Below are 17,512 nucleotides of genomic sequence, written 5' to 3'. Positions count from 1 at the left end.
CCGCGGGCGGCGGGCACCGCATCCGCACGGGTGGGGTCGGGCCGGCGTCAGCCGCGGTGCTCAGCCCGAAGGTGTCAGTGAGACCTCAAAGGGGAGCGAGCCGGTGCTCACCCCAGCGGCTCTGCCCGAGCCGAGCCCCCCGCCCGCCGCAGGAGCACGGCGAGGGTCGCTTCGGTGGGGTGCGGGAAAGGGGGATCTGCCCCGGAAAGGAGTGGCAAACGAGTTTCTTCCCCGGGAAAAAGTAATCAAGGGTGTGTTGACCATACAGGGGGGAAAAAAAAGAAGAAAAAAAGGAAAAATATTATATGTGTGTATATATATGTACATATACATATTTAGAATAAGAAAGCACTGTTGATGAGGATTTTTTTTTTTTTTGTAGTTATCATTCAGCTAGTATTTTCTCTTATCTGGGCGATCTCTATCCCTCTATCTTTTTTTTTACTTTTTTTTTTTTCCCTTGTGTATTACCGTTTCTATTCCCGTGTTTTTCAGCCGTGGTACATTTCAGTTTGGACCCCCGTGCTGCCTTATGCCGCTGAGGAGCCCGTTCCGCTTAAGTGATTGTCACTCAAATTAGTCCCATTGTTTTGTGATATATAAGTCGCCTTCTATACTGCCTGGATTAGTCAGTTCAATGGCAGTGACAAACATGGATTGTTTGTTGTTAGAGAGGGTATTCTCACATGGGAAAACACATGTACATCCAGTCGGGGCACATGCATTTCTTACCAGAGGGAGAGGGGGAGAGTTTTAGCAAACTGGTATTTATTGCTTGTTCTTGCATGCATGTTTTGTGTGTTGGGTATCACAGCTTGACAACAGGAAATAAAGTATTGAAGAAGTGTTCAGGCACATAAAGATGTGGCTCTCAAAGGATTAACAGAGCTCCTCTGCAGTTAGAAGTATGAACTGATTATTTATAGCTCTGAATTTTGTAACACTGAAATTAGGGTTAAGCCTGAAAATAACAGGTACAAAAGGGAAGATCCAAATCTGTGCAGCCTGAGTTGGCAATGTTTAAAGGGAACTAAAGCCAACGGAAGCTGTGTGAGGCACTTGAAAAAATCATTTTGTTCCCACAGAATTGCAAAAGCATCAAGGGAGAAAATTAATTCAATACTTGTATTGCATGATACAATATCAAATATTTAGGAAGAAGGCTAAGAAATATTTTGTAAGGAAGACATCCCCAATTAAATGTATTTAACAAAACTGAAAATCTAATGATGGTATATTATAGTAATTTTCTTAAATATTTTCAGTCTAAAAAAAGATTGTTTGCACTGTGCTAACTTTAATATTTGCTGTGGTCTTCTTTCTCTGAAGTAAGTGAATTTCATAATGTGTATCAATCCACTCTACTTGAAAAAAAAAAACAAAACAAAAATCCTAAGAAAAACCCAGTCAATTCCTCCTCACTGTTAGTAGTAACTTTATTCCATAACAAAATTATGAATTCAGAAAAGCTGCCAGAAATTAGTTTTTGGTAGGTAAGCAAAGCTGGAAGAGTCATCTCTGCAAATCTGTACTGCTTTCAGTTTTTCCAATATTCCTATTGAAAAATTAAGTCAAAAAAATAACCTAGTTTTTGCTACCAGAACAAGGGAGATCTTACTTTAACATTAAAAGAGGCCTCAGAAAGTTTTGCATTAAATGTTCTGTTATCTTTCTCACAGAAAATGGCATTTCACAAACCTGATCTGACCAAAACCTAGGTGAATAGTCCAAATAAATTTCCCCCTCTACTTCAATTCCTTTTTTTCATATTTTTCTTTTTCAAAAACTTCCTGTATTCTCTTCTTATAAATACTTTTCAAAAGCCCCATCCATTTTAATCTAGCATATTTTCACACACTAGGAAACAAATTTTAATGTGTTTTCTGTGGTCATTTGTATAAAAAACAGATATCAAATCAGTCAAATAAAAAAAAATGCTATATACTGTGTTTCTCTGGCTTTTCAAAACTAAGGAAAACCACTGGAAATTTTTTTTTCTTGATTGCGAATCCATTACAGATTTTTTTTTCCTTTCCTAGATAAATAAGAAATTTGATCCATTTATAGACATGAGCATAAGGTAAGGCATGAAAAGAAGAATGGAGTGCTTGGGTCTGTCTGTTTGAATCAACAGGGCTGCTGCAGTATAAATTAGAGCTTTTGCATGCACATGTTACCTGTGACAGTTCCATGGGATGTTCTGTGTGTTAGCATATATAGCCATAGTGTCAGCTGGATCAAGAGTCTGTGTCTTTATTGGTTTTGTGTGGGAGAAATGCTGCTTTCAAATGCATGGTTTTTATTACATCCCAGAATTTTATCTGTAGTTATGTTTTTTTTTCCTGGAAGTTAGAATTAATCCCCATGTGCATAATTTCATTTTTAATTTTTCCTCAGAAGCTGCCATAAAGTACATTCTAATCTTATTTATTAAAAGCAGTTGCCTCATGATAAAACTATTTTTTTACATGGCGACACAGGCTTTTCTCTAGGAACTACTCATGTGAATGGCATTGGTTTCAGAGAATAAAATAATTCAGAATGAATCATGAAGTTATTAATGATTTACTAGATGAAAATATACCAACATAGATTTTTTTTTTTTTGAAACTTGCAACTTCTGTTCTAAGTTTTCTTTTGCTGTGCATTGAGCTTGTGAGCAGAGAGCATTAGGAGGACTTTTCATCTTGATTAAAGATTGACGTGCATAACTCTTCGTGCGCCGCAATGAAAATACGCCCCTTAGAGCAATGGCACTCGACCTTTAACAATCGAAGAGCCATTTAAAATCACAAGAGGCACACAAGTCAAAAATACAGAAACGCGTGTGACCATTTTATTAAAAATTATGAATGAATGCATTCATCAAAAACAGTTAAGGAAATCCTGAAGGCACTCTGCAATTTGTGTCTTAGGGCAAAGTAATTGATTGTGTAGGTTGTATGTTTTTACAAGGAGGAAAAAAGAAACTTTACATACATAAATGGAAGGAAATGGTGAAAGATATCATCCAACAAGTTTGCAGAATAGCTGAAAAGAAACAGAACTGAGCCAGCATGTCATATGATTTCTCACTCAGACCCATGATAAAAGCTCTGTATAGGCCTCTGAAGAATGAATTCCATAGGTTGAGTACCACTGCCATTAAATATTGTAGGTGCTGAGGTTGTTTTTATTTCCTTACTGTTCCTTTTGAAGTTATTCAGTGTGTGAACATCAAGTAACATTTTTAATGCTGTGATGATAGGTTCTGTTTTTTACAGTGTATTTTGCAACTAGGACAGCCTTTCCGTCGCTGAATGCAGATTTGGCTGCAGGGAAAGGCAAAACTCCCTTCTTTGATTATATTCAGTTATCTAACCTGAAAATCGCAGCTGCATATTCTGCATTGGTTCCATACGGTAAATTCCCGTTTGATTTCCAGAGAAAATCTGTGCAAAGGCTGAGTCAAGGATTGCAAGAGCAATCCACAGAGGGAAAGAAATTCTTCCTATATGTGCTGCTGCTGCAGGCTGCTACGCCAGGTTGTCAGTTCTGAAGCACAGAGTCAAATTCAGCCTTGTGCTACCTTTTTTCAGACCTTTTTGAACTCAGTGACACTATGGAGGGTAAGAAATTTGGTTTTTACTTACTAGGAAGCTGTTTAATGTGAGATGTATGGCAAAAAAGTACCAGCTATGAAATGTAAATGCTGAAAAAAGGCATTACTCTGTTTAACTCCTTGTTACTTTACAATCCTATGGACAAAAATTGGAGCTGACATTTCTCTTTGATCTGGTTTACCCATCTCGCTCTGCTGCTATCAGCAGTGTGTGACAGCAGCAGACATTAGCTAGGAAAGAGGGAATAGGGAAGAAAGAAATGTAATCCTCCCCATGGCCTTCATGGGAGAATAGTGAATTAGAGCCAGACGTTACACTTTTAGGTGGACTTAAAAAAACAATGCCCTTCTCCCAGCAATTGCATGTGCATGCCAGGATATTGGGAAACACAGTCAAATGGACTCACTTATCTGAAAAATTAATAAGTCAAGATGAAAAGACAGAAGACAAAATTGAAAAAGTTGAATACACCTGAACCCGTGCTGAAAGCGTGATGTTTCATTCTGCTTAGATTAAGTAATAGAAATCAGGGTGTGCATCTTGTCCATGAGAATGTCTTCCTTTTGAGTTTTGCCATGTTTTTGGTCTCTGTAGCAGAGAAAGGGGACCTTTTTCAGAGGAATGGAGCAACTTACCTCTAGTAGACACTATTCCATTCAGATTCTAGCAGAGGTAGCTAAACTGGATTATGGTTAAGTATTGATAAAATTGTGAGGAATTGGGAGAGGGTTGGATAGGAAGCAGCTTTCAGTGTTTTAGTACAATGTTTTCAGGGCAGCCAAAGAAATTATCAGAAAGCAGATTTAAACTACATACACAAAAAAGCATGTTATAGAGTCTAACCAGAGAATATAAAAAAGGGTGAATGCATTCAAGAAACATTAGTCCATTCACATTAGAAACTAACTGTCCAGCCTTTCTTAACTTGGGCCAAGTGCCCACTACTGCTCTTAGTTGGAGAAAATATTTATTACCAATTGCCTGATCAATATGGTGGTTCTGATGCTCCTTTTGTGATTTTAGCATTTTCAGTATGGGTTACTCAAAATTGCTTTAATTTCTAAGACTTAAATCCATCATGCTTTCCTGTGAGAGTTTACTTGTGTTAATAGTTCAAGAAAGGCAATACAAAACACTATTTTATATTTATACTACTGAATATTTAATTTAAAAAATGTTTATGTTAGCATAGCCATGCTGCTACTCTGCTGATCATGTCACAGCTTAGGGATGGTTTCTAATGCAGAACACTGTATCCCAAATACTGTAATTTGTTTATCTAATTCTGATCTATTTTTTCTCCTAGTCCCCATTTTAATTTTCTTTACATTTTAAGAACATTCCAGACTATAAGAAGAACTAAAATAATACTTGTCATTTTAAATTAAAAATACTTTTCTCTATTTTGCCATATTTCTAGCATGTTAGGCAGTCTGGTTTACTAAAGTCAAACCCTATATTTGTTTGGTTGGTGAATCAAGAAGGAAAAAGACACAGCAAGCTTCTTGCCCTTATGAAGGTTGTAGCCGTTTCTTCCAGTGATCTTTGTAATCAAGGGCATGGAGAAGATTGAGGTACTGAATAGCATTCTTGCCTCACTCCTTTACTGATAAAATTAGGCTTCAGAAATCCCAGGTCCCTGAGGACACCGGGGAGTCTGGACAAAGAAAACGTTACCCTTCGTGAAGGATCAACTTAAGTACGCTAAATAAACTGGAAATAAACAAACCTGTGGGACCCAATAGGATGCATCCACAAATGCTGAGGTAGCTGTCTGATGTCATCATGAGGCTGCTCTTTTTTATCTTTGAAAGGCTGTAGGCCTTTGGGGAGTTTCCTGACAACTGAAAGAAAGCAACTGTCATCCTTATTTTCAGGAATGGCAAGAAGGAGGTTCTAGAGACCTACAAACCAATCAGCCTTGCTGATTGTGTGCAGCATGATGCAGAAATAATTCTGGAAAGTATTTCTGGACGTAAGGAGGACAAGATGTGATTGGGGGTAATCAGCCTGGCTTTAGGAAGGGGAAATCATGTTTGAAGAATGCGATAGCCTTCTGTAATCAGATGACTGACTTGGCAGACAGAAGTGGCTGTGAAGCTTTCTGTGTTGCCATCTCTGACTTCTTCATTGACAACATGATACATAATAGTGAGATAAAAGGACAGTAGATAAAAGGTGGATGGGTTGGGGTCACATGCATGAAGGCCAGCTGGAGTGTCATTAGAGTTCTTTAATCCAGAGGTTGGTAATAAGGCCAGTACTGTTCAATATAGTCACTAATAACCGGGATGATGGGATGGAGTGCACCCTCAGCAGATTTGCACATGAGAAGTGATTGATACACCAGGTGGCTGCACTGCCATTAAGTGGGATCTTGAGAGGTTGCTGAAGTGGGCCAGTGGGAATCTCCAGACATGAATGAAAGAAAATAAATGCCAAGCCCTACCCCTGGAGAGGAATGAAACTCCAGGCATCCCCATGAACAGGCTGGGGTCTGACTGACTGGAAAGTAGCTTTGCAGAAGAGGCCACAGGGCTCCTGGTGGACACCGAGTGGAATGTAAGCCAGAAATTTGCCCTTGTGGCAAAGGCAGCCAGCAGTAGCCATCCTGCATTACAGCTTCACCAGCAGGTTAATGTGGTGATTCTTCTCCTCAGCCATGCTGAGAGTACATTTGGAGTTGTGTATCCAGGTTTAGGATGTCCAGTGAAAGGGAGACTTGGACATGCAGGAGCAAGGCCAATGAAGGGTTGCAAAGATGTTGAAGAGATTGTAGCCTTTGACATATGAGAGGCTGAGAGAGATGGGATCACTTAGGCTAGAGAAAGGAAGGTTCAGGTGCAAATCTTACTAAGGTGTGATAGAAAGGAGCAAAGAAAATGAGAGTTAGACTCTTCTCAGTGGTATCCACTAAAAGTTGAGAGGTGATAGGCACAAACTGAAAACCAGAAAATTCTACTTAAATGTACTAAGAAAAAAAAGTCACTATAATGGTGATTATTCACTCTACCAGACTGCCACTGAGGTGGTGACACTTACATGTCAAGGAGCACAGTGTATAGCTGCAGTATGGGGAGTCTCCTCCTGAGAAGCAACTGATCCAGACACTGGAGTGTTTGAATGGCAAAACTGAGGCAAAACCCCAAGAATATGCTCCTTGACTATCTTAACAGGGAAGTAGTGAACAAAGCTATATCCATGCAATCAGTTCTAATATCCACATCTTAAAGGGTGCCCAGAATTGGAGGAAAACTCACGGCGATTATTTGAGGCCCAGGAAGAGACATTTTACTACAAGAACATTAAAGATCATTCTGCTTATTGTATTAAGAATGTCAGAGGTGGTTTGATCTCACTGTAAAAGTAATGTCAGGAGAGATAGTGTAGGATACTAAAGGCTCTTTAATCTAGTAGAGAGAGGCATAATTAGAACCAATGGCTGGAGGCTGAGGCAAGGCAAAGTCATCTGAAAAATCAAGCGCACAATTTCACAGTAGGTCTGAGAAGTCCTTGAAACAGATTATTGGAGTAAAGTGGTGGCTTTTCCTTCTCATCCGTCTTCAGGACTGGATCTCTTTCTGGAAGATGTGTTTCTCCAAGCTATTGTGCTACAGTGAAAACAAGATGAAAGACAGGCTTGTCATTAGTCAGGAGGTCAGTTTTGCCCAATAATGGATGCCCTACTGGGGAATGAATCTCTCTATCCCATTACTGACTGTGTGAAATTCCTTAAGATTAACTGGATGGTTACAGCAAAATGAATTCATTTGGCCTTAAAATCTATGGTTTACATTAGAGGAGTGAAAGAAGTCTTCACTTCTAAACTTTACTGCCCTGCCCAAACAACTATAAGGCAACATCGCAGCCACCAGCTCTATGGCCTGATATAGTTGTCTTCAAACAGCAAGGGTTGTGTGTGTTAAATGTATTCTAAATATTGTATAAACTGAGTTTAGAAATGCAGAACTCAAGGAGCACTTTCAAGGCACTTCAGAATAGGGTATAATGCTTTCATAAAGATGATAGAACTATTATGCTCGCTCTAAAAATGAATCCATTTTAATGCAAGGCGTCAACAGGTTAATATTTTATAGCATAAATACTGGCAGAGACTCCCTGCATTCTTCTCTACTTACATTCTCATGAGCTCAGTAAACTGAAACAATAATCTTAATAATAATGAAAAACAAGACTAAATTACAAGTTGCAGAGGCTATTGTCAATTTTACAAATCCAACAATAGCCTGCAGGGTTCCAGGTTTGTTTCTAGCTGCTCAGGAAGCTTGTGTGATTTGCTCACACATTTTTTCTTATACCCCAGAGCTGTGCATCTGCTGGAGTCAGGGATCTAATATTCTCTTTGAACTTCCTTAGCATCCTAGTGCATGCTGTGATCTATAATTAGTGCATGCACACACACATACACACACACCAGCTACATTAACTCCTAAATGGCAGAAGCTTTGCTGTGTCCATCACCTGGTTTAGGTGCTGCACAAGAAGAATACAACTGTTGCTGTAACCTTGAGGGTGAAAGCCTGCTCTTATGACTTGTATCCTTAGGGGGTTACAAAAATAGAAAACACAGCTTTTTGGTTTTTAGGTGTGATACTATGATGCAATTCTCCAGATGTGAATTACCTAGGATCAAGGAGGCAATCATAAATTGCACAGAAACCTAAGCCGTTTCAGGGTTCAATTATTGATAAAAGATGTGATTGCTAATGCCCCTGGAAGACCAAGATGCTTTGTTTGTCTGCAGGGCATCGTGACTAGGACATGCCAATATTATGACTTCTGGAGAGAGATCTTTAGAAACAGAAGATAGATTGCTAGTGTGTTGTTGTTTGTTTTGTTGTTAAAAACCCAACCAACCCAAAACCCATCAAACTACCAACCCAAATATAAAAAAAAAAAGCAAAACACACACACCTCCAACCAACTAAACATAAAACCACTTGGAATAAGTCGGATAAGAATGCAGGTAACTCTGACAAGTTGTGCCATTTGTGAGCATTCTTTCTGGACACATTTAAATCAATTCTACCCACCTATCTAAAACAACTGAATAAAATTCTATGACAGCCTCCATTTGCATAGGAAACTGAAGTCTCAGAAGGCTGCCAGGTGCTCCACTGTGAGCATTTAATAGGTTTCTTGGGGAAGAGCAACACTTGTTGGGTAATTGTTTGCAATTAGGAGTGCTCTCGTTTCTGCTAATGATGGTGATTCACACAAACCTGCATTTGTTTTGCAGTAATGAGCAAGACATTAAACACCTCATATCCTTGAGATTGCTAGTTTCAATGGCAATAAATAAAATAAAGATAAACAATAATGGGAGGAGAGGAGCAGATGTATGGAGGGGCACTGATCAAAGGTTCATCATGGAGTGTAAGTAGAAATGTGGAGGGATCATTTAGATTTTAACATTTCAGTTACATGCACCTAAAGAATCATGTTCAGTCCCATTTAGCAACATAGCTACGGACCTGTATGCCAATATTGTTGGGAATATCCCAACAGCTATGTTTGAAGCTTTTTTTGAGAGACTGAAGAAGAATCTCTGTTACAGACCTTTGAGATGTTAAACTGTAGTAATAAAAGAGCTGAGACCCCAGGTTAGCAGAAGGCTACATTCCCAACAAGGAATTCACTGGTAAAACTGCATTAGTATCTTTAAAGTTTAAAATAATCTCAAGGCAAGGTGTTCCTGACACTGGTTTTATTATTTCAACACGCCACTGAAGTGTGCCAGGCTGTCACTAAAGTACTATATGTGTTTTTGTGAAAATTACAATAGTTTGCACCAATTTGCTACTCTGTCAACTCTTGAAAAGTCAAAGACCTGGAAACTTCCTGATGTAGAAGGCACACACTATTACTTCCCAGATCATTAGATAACTGTTATTCAAGCTGAGTTTGCTGTTGCTTTTACCCTTTATTCTCTGACACAATTAGCAGGGCTTTGCATATATATAAATATAAACAAAAGGAGAAACAGAACATAATTCCAAAAGTTCAGGCCTCTCTGGTTAGCAGATGGCCTGAAGTTTAGTGAGACTTGTGTTGGAGTGTGGGGTATATAGTCAGCATGTGTGTTTAGTTTTCCAGGGTGAACAAAAGTGATTGCATTAAGCACACTGTAACCATATTGCTCCAAGAGACAAGTATCATGGAATTACACTTTGATTAAAACCATGACTGAATGTCGAGGTGTCCCAGCAATATCAGAGGATACCAATGGATTTCTGGAACATACGTGAAGTCCTTCACTTACTTCCCTGCTCCATCCCACCTCTGAGAGTCCAGATTCTATCTGACTGTCCTGCAGGCCAAGCTCTCCTAAGGTCAGACAGAGAGGACCTGAGGGTGATGTATTTGGTGGGTTTCCTCTAGACTGGGATGTAATCTAACTCATGTTAGATTAAGCACGTTTTAAGGATGTGGTGAAATGCAGTCAATGTGTTCTAGAATCACAAGATTCTTAACGGTACTTACCAGCTGCGACTTTTACAAAATTAATATATTAATCTAGTCTCATTATGTATGTCCAGGTTAAGGTTCTGCCCTCTGCAACTAGCTTCAGCTAATATTTAGAACAAAAATATGGCAATTAATTATAGTTATTTACTTAGAACAAAAATATGGCCATTCATTATAATTACTTATTTATTTATGCTTATATGGTACTACTGAAAGGTCCTAGATATGATCACAGCTGGTTTCTCTATAGATTGCAATTAAACCGTGTTCTGATCTGCAGTCCTAAACAAAAGGAAAAATAAATAGGTTTTAAACATTGGGTTATAAAAAAGATTTATCATGTTATAACTGGTGCCCTGGTATCCACTGGGCCTGGTCATATTTTGATATTCTGTGGTAGTAGTTAAAATTAAATATGACTGTCATTGTTTTCTAAAAGGGCATGTGGGCACGAGAGACCAAATACCTCTTTGAGCATCTAAGATTCAGAAACATGTCATCTACTCTTCATGATGACCACACTTCTGCTCCTTTCTTAAAATAGAAAGAAAAAAAGAAGTTCTTGCCATGTTCTCCTTTCAGCAATAGGGAAGAAAAATCTGGATGGAAACAAAAATCCTTTGTTTGAGATTATAAACCATTATTAAAGCTGCTGAACATGGGTTAGATTGATGTTGTGAGAGTACCAGTTAAGCAACACCCATGATAAATTATCAGCTGCATAATATACTAATTGAAATGGAACAGTTTTTATTCTCAAGTTTTTCTGCTATTGTGCAAACAATGCAAATAAAGAGTCAGAATACACAAATGAGAGGAAAGATACTTTAATCTGAAGTCCTTTAAATCACTTTGTGACCTAGAACATATGTGTATCAAATCTTAACCTTTCTAGAATCATTAAACAAAGACGTGCACTCTTACTTGCATATGCTTAAGATACAGAGTGATCAAAATTTTAAGATGAAGCATTCTTTTAGGAAGACTTGCAGTTTGGTTAATGTGTGACAATATTAGGTAGAAGAGAATGCCTCATGAGGTTCACACTGAGTGCAGCATGATATATAACATGGAGCCGAGCTATACACCATGGAAGCTGTGCACACAGCTTTTCTACGGCCCACAACAAGAAACCAAGATGTGAGTACACAAATATATAAAACTGCCAGAAAGTTGGTGGATTATTTGTTTTAGGGGGTGTGGTGTTGATTTGTGAGTTTGGTGGGGTTTTGTTCTATTTTTTTTTTCTTAATTTATCTTCACTAAGAAAGCTACCTAACAGCAAAGGAAGGAATATGGGTTTTGTCTAGTGCTGTTCAAACTAAGTGCAGGAGAGTAGGGAACTCTAAACTCACTGCCTGAAGATTATTTCTATTCCACTGCTCCTCAGCAATTCCAACTGATTCAGGTGAGTTTTGATGAATACTTGCAGTATGAATATATAGACCTGCTTACCACATCATCTTCCATTTGCCTCTGAAATGTGGATTAAGAGTGCTTGATTTGGGTGCTTGCAGATGCTGGAATGAACATAAACCATTAAATAATCCTTCCAACCTCTATTCTGAAACAAGGCAAATAAATATATTGCAATAGATATTAACATGTCCTTTCTTTCCCTCTCTCACATGCAAGTTGTTTCAGTTTCCTTAGAAAAGCAAATGTGAAGCTATTTTCAACCAGTAAGTGTATGTGTGTTAGCCCCGCACATTTATCTCTATTGATGTTTGTTCTACAGTTCTTTACGGATGCATGGTGTGGATATATTTAGGTTTAGGTTTTTAGCTCCTTACACAGTTAGAGCATATCATAAAGCCTAAACTAGATCAGTGAAAGAGACCAAAGGAGTTTCCAGCTTTATTTGATTCAGAGAACCAACTGAAAATTTCCTTTACAAGTACAGTACACTGGGCCTTCAGCTATAGTGAACTACTGGAAAGCGATAGTTTATCATTCACGGCAGTGAAAAAGGAGGTCATAAAAGGATCACCTCTCCAATGACATAAACATGAGACTTTTCTCACAAGCTGTCAAACTTCAATTGTTGGTGAGATCTGTTGTGTCAGTGTTTCATAATAATTGCTTTTAAGTCTTGTTAAGGGTCTAAAACAAATTACCTGAGTGACATGCTTTTGGCACCAGTGAGGGAACAGCAAGGGGAATACATATTGCATAACAGACTTGCCTATTGAGATTTTCTTTCCGTTTATTGCAGCAATTTTACTATTACTTTCCATTATTTGAAATACTGTAACAAAAGTTGCAAGTTGTCTCATGTTCACAAGGAAACATTTGCTCCCCAGATAATAGTCTAGCTGGCCAACATAAACTCATTCATAAGAACAGACTTCTTTTTAAGGAGGAGTGTTTTAAAACAAACTGAAAAATGTTAATCCTTTCAGTTATGAAGGCTGTTCTTTAGATTTAAAAAGTATATTGACTGTCTTTGCATTGTAAGTCAGCTATTATCTCTTCTACGAAATATACAGTAAATGGATGGCAGATTATATATATAATGAAAATCAACAACATACCCATCCAAGCCTACAGAAATACACTTGTCTGCAAAAACATATAAAACTAAATACAGTTTTATGTTTTATATGTATTTTCTTGTTAATAGCTGTAGAGAAAAGTAAAATGGACTTTCTGCGTGCAAAATGCTGATCCTGTTTGATTATGTATAATGAGCTTTATATGAGAGTGTGGAAAGGGGTTCTAGCCTTGGTTTGGAATTTTTATTTTTATTTTATTTTATTTTATTTTATTTATTTTTATTTTTATATTTAAAAACCCCACTGAAAGAAGAATGGGTCAGCCTGTCTCCTTTTTACTCTCATAAGCATATTTCATACAGAAGGTCAGATAGGTGAGCACTGTACCTTGCCAAACTTATGATGTCAGCAATGAGTCAATTTAAGTGTAAAATAATTCAGAGGCAGACAAGAGGGACAAATACTTGATTACTTCCTTTTGACTGCCACTTCTTCAGGCTTTTATTTAAAAAACAACCAGCCAAACCACTTCACTTCTTGCAGGACCCTGGTCTATTTTTCAGGCACAAACTGGTTTTTGGATTTGATAAACAGGACACATCAACTAACAATTTAAACTCCAAAGCCATAGTAATAGGTATGCGGCTTTTTCCCAGAGGCTTGAAGTTAAAATGCTACAAGCGCTGCAGAATGGCAGCTAAACACATGTCCCTTGGGCTCCGCAAGGCTTCATTCTGCACAATGATGGAAATGTGAAAAACAAGTTGAATGCAGATTTGGCTGTTTCCACCAAGCTGTGAAAGCCTAGAGGATTTTGTCGTTTATGTCAGGGGATCAAACTTTCATTGCTCAGTTTAAAGCAAAAAGTTACTGTGCTAAACTTCACTTTTTTACTTTGTCCAGGGCTAAAGAAATAGAACTCTTAATTAGGAGCTTGCAGTCATGCCTTAAAATGGGCATATTACATTGCATAGCAATGTAGCATACCTAGCTTTTTTTTTGCTTTTTTTTTTGACAGTTTTTCATTGTGCTACCATGCTGCTCTTTATTAGAGTTATGTTGTTGGTGGCTGATCTTTTAAGCACCACCCCAATACATGGATTTGATGCAGTCTCCCTCTCAGTTGTTCTTATATTGCAGTGTCCTTTGCTGTTACTTGCTCTTTTCAGTTTTTGAGGACTGACAAGTTAACATGCTGGCCCTGTGCCTCCACCAAGGCACAGTCAGGGACTGGGATGTGGTGGAGGTGCTCTCTGACCTGCACAGCACAAGCTCTTCTGAGCATGCTGAGCTCACTGAGGGGTTTTTGAATGGCGCTGCTTAGGAAGAGGGGATCTTGCAGGGAAGCAGTAGTTTCCATGCAATAGGAATTATTTTTCACTAACAGCTATTATTTTAGGGATTTGTGTTGTCACATACTTGATGATTAGCAAGGATGTAATTACCTTAGATTTGCATTTGGTGGGTGCTGGTAATGGTACAGGACTAAGGACTGCTGCCCTGGCTGAGGCTTGCACTTGCAGCTTGCTTCTGCCTTTGTAGCTTACTGTAAACAGCATAAAAGCTGTAGTGTGTAGGGACTGATTAGTATTCTAAAATAGTTTAAGAGCCCTCTGATGGGCCTCCTTTACATGTATTGTGTAAGTCATGAGTACCAGTGCCAGAGGAGACATAAATTAAGCCATGTATGTTACTGTGTAGTTGGCAACTGCAGTTATATGGGACTTTCTCTGGTAGTATATTTGTAATATATTGAGTCAGCAGCAAAGATGCAACAATAGCCTTTTCCAGTAAGCAAAGAACCCAATTTCATTATGTATTTGCGCTGAACAGGAACAAATGTAGATCACAATGGGGTCTTCATTCCAATGAGGGTTCTGAGCATTATTGGAAAATAATGCTAATAATGCTAAAAAGTGGTTGACATCATTATGGTGGATACACGTATTTGGATTTTTACAACTCCTCCCATAGTCCTTGGCATCAGACCACCATTCTGCAAAAAAAAAAAAAAGCCATTCCACTTCATTTTTAAAATAAGACAAGCCTTCACCTCTTGCTGAGAAAATACTGTCCTACAAAACTATGCACCATTTATCACATATGGCTTGTCAGCCCAAACCAAGCGCTTCTCTTAACAGCCAACAAACTGACAGTGAAAAATATTGTCCTGTCATATTCTGTCCTCCACATATATACTAGAAACAACCCTATTTCAGATCCATTGTTCAGTGATGATCTGGACAGCCCAAACTACTCTTCCCACCCTCCAAATATATAGTGGCTGTAAAACCACACAATTGCTCCCTGATTTACCTCCTAATATAGACCAAATACCACACTATGACAACATTATGGTACATTACCAGTTTCATATCTAATTACTGTATTTGTGTGGAAAATTAGGCTCTCAGTCTGGGAAATTTGGGTCTAAGTAGTTGAAGAGCTAGGTTTAAAGAGTATGGATTTTTATTATTATTATTAAGATGATGATGATGATGATGATGATGTATTATTACTTTCAACTTAGATAGGTCAAAACTCTGGGGTCAAAGTATGTCTTGAATTTTACTTCAGAATTTCTTAAGTTCTTAAAAGTAATTAAAATCTAAACGTTTTATTCATGTAGTGACATATCTTTGAGAGTACAGATGAAAGTGCTTTGCAGTTTTTTAGTAACTAATGTCTGTAAATCTGTTAAAAAAATAAAATAGAGTAAAATATTTTTTCATAAACTTCTGTGATGCAGGAGGTAGTCTCTAAATTTTGAATTTATTTTTTCTGTTTAGTAGAAGACACATGTTCTGTGAAAAGTCCATTTGGGCCTTTTTACACAGATGATTTGCCAGTGAAGGCCGGTGAATTCACCCAGCCTCAGGCTGAACAGGAAGAATGGCCATTGCCTTTCTCATCCTTATTCCTCTGAGTAAATTTTCGAGTAGGTATATGTGTTGTTCATAGACTTCATCAATCCCATCCCAATCTTCCAGCACGGAGCCATGATGGAGAATAGCTATTTGACACAAAATGCTTATGGTGTCGTGGTATTGTCCTGTCACTTATTGCCCAGCATTGTGTCTGGCTCAAAGATAATTGGTCCATCCTCTGACTGCTGAGAATTTGGGGTTGGTTCTTACTCCAGAGCAAGCAAGCTGACTAGAATAGTAGGCTGATCATATATTTGTGGCACCTCTACTAGTGTATTTCCTTCTGAATCTTACACCTGCAATCAGTGTATTTTTGCCCTATGTTTGTGAGGGACAGCCTTTCCTACAATAATCTGAAGGAATGCTCAGATAGGCCACTGAATATCAGTTAAGTCCTATTGACTTCAGTGACACAGGATATGACCGTCACCTCCTGTGATTTATACCATGCTGTAAGCTAAAATATCTTTTGCAGAATGACGATCAGTGCACTTTTCTGACAGCTAATTATGTGACTCTCACAATTTGGAAGTACTAAACAAGATTTCTGTTGTAAACAACATCATAAATCTAGAATAATTCAAGTTTTACTGTAATGCATTGTATGGACCTTTAGATCATCTGCTGAGGTTCCCCTGCATCTTTCCTTCTGTCTGCACTGGTGGAGTAGTACTGGCTGGATCTAGGCCTACCATGGAATGCTGTTTCTGCTCTCATAAATGCCAGGTTCTATCAATAAAATCCTAGGAAACAAAGAAATTAATTGAGTCTTTAACTTTGTCAAACCAGTTGAGTTCAGGTGATTCTCTGATAAATAAAAACGATCAAACATTATTTTGAATATTATGTTTTGGGGTTTTTTAGTTAAGGATTACAAATTAATAAAATATGCCAGTGTCAGAGCTTCTGTATTGCTTGCTTCAATCCACTGTGAAATCATGTGAACAATTAGTATTAGTCATGTTTTTCTACAACAAAAATCAGCATTTTGGAAATTGCTTTTTAACTCTGGTTTTATCTCACAGTGTGACCATGGAAAACCAGCACGTTGATCACACAAGCACAGAGTTCAGTGATGATGCACTGTAGTGTTTACCAGATCAGCCAATCAGACCTTCAGTAAACTTATGAGCTAAATGAAGTCAGACACTGCAACTACAAGGCAATTTCCTTTTCTGAATTGGGATCAATATTTACTAGCTTTCTACAATGTTGCCTATGCTTGCTTGATCAGCATCTGCTTCTGAAGACCATTGATTGTGCAGAAGGCTTTTTCAAAGGCAGATAATGCTCTTTTCAAATACACTTTGTATTGATCAGCAAAAAGAAAGTTTTTTGATGGTGCAGAGTGAAAAAGCCATTTATAAAGATTAAGGACAGTGATATGTCACTGTGGGTCACAGTGAGGTTGAATTAATATGGGCTAATGCATGTTCTACTTTTGAAGACAATAGACAAAAGTATTTGAGGATTTAAGTAATAGTATGCCTCCACTTGCAAAATACCTGCTATGCTATCTCCAGGGAATGAAGCCTTTCTCCTTCAAAAATGAATTGTTTGTACCTACTCTCCAGTCTCTTCCCACCTGAATATAGATATGACAAATTAATATATTAACTTGATGGACTGTGGAATTTAATACAATGAAAAAAATATTTGATTTTAATTGTTTTAAACCAATATGAAATAAAGAGGGATGAATGCAGCCAGAATTTTAGTGACAAAATAAATAGCCTAGGGTGAGAGCTTGGGCTTTCACAAACCCCAAGATTAATCCAGAACTAATTTCAGAGACTTTCATAAGCCTTCCATTTGATTCTTCTCCCTGTAATTTCATGTTTGAAGAACATGGTGCATCTGAATTTTGTGCTAGAAATCTTAAGAGTATGTTCTGAAAGTCAGTCTATCCTGAAAGAAAAAAAGATGATGGAATATTCAGAGTTTTTGATGTAAGAACTGGCACTCAGAGAGTTTAATACAGGAGGTGAGGTTTCTTCAA

This window comes from Corvus brachyrhynchos, unplaced genomic scaffold (genome assembly GCF_000691975.1).
Source record: "Corvus brachyrhynchos isolate BGI_N302 unplaced genomic scaffold, ASM69197v1 scaffold7, whole genome shotgun sequence".
NCBI classification, from domain to species: Eukaryota; Metazoa; Chordata; class Aves; order Passeriformes; family Corvidae; genus Corvus; species Corvus brachyrhynchos.
This window is presented reverse-complemented; position numbering follows the sequence as displayed.